The sequence below is a fragment of the Tachyglossus aculeatus genome, chromosome 8 (genome assembly GCF_015852505.1).
Source record: "Tachyglossus aculeatus isolate mTacAcu1 chromosome 8, mTacAcu1.pri, whole genome shotgun sequence".
In the NCBI taxonomy this organism is placed as follows: Eukaryota; Metazoa; Chordata; class Mammalia; order Monotremata; family Tachyglossidae; genus Tachyglossus; species Tachyglossus aculeatus.
This window is the reverse complement of record NC_052073.1, coordinates 25,923,893-25,926,984: the sequence shown is the minus strand read 5'-3', so window position 1 is coordinate 25,926,984 and position 3,092 is coordinate 25,923,893. Positions and strand designations below refer to the sequence as shown.

Sequence of the window (3,092 nt, the reverse complement as noted above, 5' to 3'; positions counted from 1 at the left end):
AGAGAAGTGAAGTGATTTGCCCAAGGCCACACAGCAGGCAAGTGGCGGAGCCGGGACTAGAACCCAGGTCCTTTTGACTCTCAGGCCCATACTCCATCCATTATGCCATGATAACTGCTGTGGAAGATTTAGGAAAATCAGACTGGGACCAAGTCCCAGGCCCACCTGGGGCTCAGAATTCCCAAAGTAGTGAGAGCAGGTATCTTATCTCCATTTTACCAATGAGAAAACTGAGGCACAGAACAGAAAAGTGACTTGCCCTAAGTCACCTGAGGAGGTTGGTGCAGAGCTGGGATTAAAACCCGGGTCTCCTGATTCCCATCCTGTGCACAGTCCACTAGATGGCTGCCTCCACAGAGAAGAAGAATGAGCAGGAGATACAAATGGATGTCACAAATGGTCCCTCAGTCATGATTCACATCACTTATTAAGCCCTGAAATGTGTGAAGCACTGAATTAAACCCTGGGGAAATTATGAAATCAAGAGGTCATCCCTAGTTCCCAAGGGGATCACACTCTAAGGGAGGGAGGCCAGACACGTAGGACAAAAAAAAATGATCTGAGAAACTAAAATGAACAGATTAAAATTAAGCCATTTCAGAACACCAGGGGTAAAATCTGTCAGTATAGCTGTCGATTTCCTGGTCAATTTCCAGGTGCCTCACTACTCTGCCGGACTGACCTCAGGGAAGAGATGCCTCCATCTCTCCCTCGCTCCAAACGTGTGTGATGGAAGCTTCTTCCCACCTTGTACTCCTGCTCCAGGGGACACCCATTCATGAGGCTACCATCCCAGACTTCTAATTATGACCCTGGCTCTCAACCGCTAAAGCAAATGAGCCTAGTCAAGTTTATTCTTTGGGGGGCAGGTTCCGGGCTGCCTTCTCATTCCTCTTTCAAGTTGGATTATGTTTGGCTTCAGCAATCCGTGACAAGCTGGCCTTAATCCAAATATTAAAAATGAAAAACCACACGGGAAGATTCTGATGCAACAAGGCCCAATTAAAGACTATTCCTAATCCTTCATGCATCCTTTTATGAAGCCAGCCTTCTGATTGATAGGTGAGCCTCCTTACCTCGGCTGAAAAAAAAATAGCTTTTAATATCAGTTTTTGAAAAAGAAAGACTAGCCCACGTAAACTGTTAAACTTCACGTTATTGACCATAAATCTGTATTTTGCTCAATGCGAAAGTTTTTCATCTTCTATCCGAAAGTGCTGAAACAGCGACCCAAGCCGAAAACAAGAAGTTTTCTCTCACGGACAATTTATATGAAAGAGTGATTGGATTTTGGTTTTGAAAGCACAGTTGCAGACAATCTGTGGTTTCCCAACTCTCCCAGGTGAAGCTAAAGCTTGCCAGTGGCCCAGCCGGACTGGCTTTGTTAAGCCTAAAAGGAAAATGAACCAACTGTGGGATATGAAGCTCCTGATACTGCCGATCCCAGGGCCGAACACGGCAGTTTTTGTTCTCCAAAGAACTCATATCGAGCCTCACATTGTTTATTGGAAATGAGGTTAGTTTCCCTTTCCAACAAATCTTCAATCTCAATAACCAGAATAATGCATTTTAATTGAGGAGCGCTGCCCTCCTGCACTGCCATTTCCCTCGAAAATTCAGAGCCGTGCTGAATAGCGAGAAATTCCAGGCTCGGACTCACTTCTTCTCGGTGTTATTTTCTTTTTATGGTGTTTGTTAAGTGCTTACTATGTGCCAGACACTGTACTAAGCACTGGAGCAAAGACAAAATAATGAGGCAGTACCTGTCCCATATGGGCTCATGTCTTAATCCCTATTTTACCTTCTATTGGGTAGAAGGTACATGACTAGTCTCAAGTGACTAGTCTCAGCAGGCAAGTGACGTAGCCAGGACTAAAACCTCTAACTCTCAGCACTGTGCTCCTTCCACTAGACCACATTGCCTCCTCTCTTGCCTAACCCTTTTTCTCTCTTCTTGTATCGTCATAAGCTGTAGACCCATAGCTACTCCATGGACACATCTCTCCCAGAAAGCATCGCCTCCATCTGCAATCATTCTGGTAGTGTATCCGCAGTTTTCTTGTTAAAAATAAGGAAGTGGTTTTCCATTGCCTTCTTCCACACAGAAGACTTAAGTCTCTGTCCTCTACTCTCTCTATTGCCACTGCTGTCCAGCACAGGTGAGTTTTGATTTGTATCAGATTGTCTTCCACTTTCTAGATGCTGCCCAAGCCAGGAATGGAATGGGTAGGCCTCTGCCTGACCCTCCGTCCTGTAGCCAAAACTGGTAGAGTACTGGAAACTCTCCAGGTGTGATTCTGAGAGGGGCTCTCCTCTTGACCCTCCATAATATTCCAAAAATGTCTAAGAATTCAGTATGACAATTCACCTTGCCAGTGAGTTTTGAATCAAAGAAAATTCTCAAATGAACAGGATCTAAAGAAGTTTCGATGGGAATGATCTTCCGAATGCCCCCCTCTAGACTGCAAACTCCTTGTGAGCGGGGAGTTATAATACCAAGTCTACCATATTGTCTTCTCCCAAGAGCTTAGTACAGTGCTCTGCACACTGTACACACTTAAAAAATAGCACTGATTGATTGATTGATTGATTGGGTGGTTAATTTGAAATTGATTCTCTCCCATCAATTGTCCCTTGCCCCATTTGGCACTTCTTGAACCCTGTAGACTCTGTGACAGGAGTTTTATCCCCAATCTCTTTCCAGCACTGTCTAGATCTCTTCTGCCATTTCGGTGCTCATTCGAAGAAATAAATCAGGTGTGGGACTTTGTTATTCTTTTTTGTTTCTCAGCTTCTTCCCGGGAAACGAAATCGGTAATATCAATTTCCACAGAGACAATGTAGGCTTAAAAAAAAAATTTGCAAATTGTATTTCCCTGCTTCTAGGAGAATATTACCAGCAATGGAGAGAAAGGGGATTTAAATGTAAAAAAATAATTTATCTGACAGCACCCCTTTAAAATGCCCGTGTCTCCAGATATTACTCCCACTTCAGGAGATCATTTCCGTAAAGCAGCTGGGAATCAGCAGATGAATCATTATTCTCCCTCTTGGGAGTGACGGCCCTCCTTTTTTCTCCTTTCACTCCACCG

The 3,092-nt window shown here is 44.1% G+C and overlaps 1 non-coding gene across 1 annotated transcript; it reads right to left on the bottom strand.

Annotated features, from left to right (window-relative positions):
* Positions 1 to 2,169: 2,169 nt before the first annotated feature.
* Positions 2,170 to 2,307, bottom strand: LOC119931894. The gene has a single exon (XR_005452197.1). It is a non-coding gene; the product is annotated as a small nucleolar RNA SNORA7 (small nucleolar RNA).
* Positions 2,308 to 3,092: the final 785 nt, after the last annotated feature.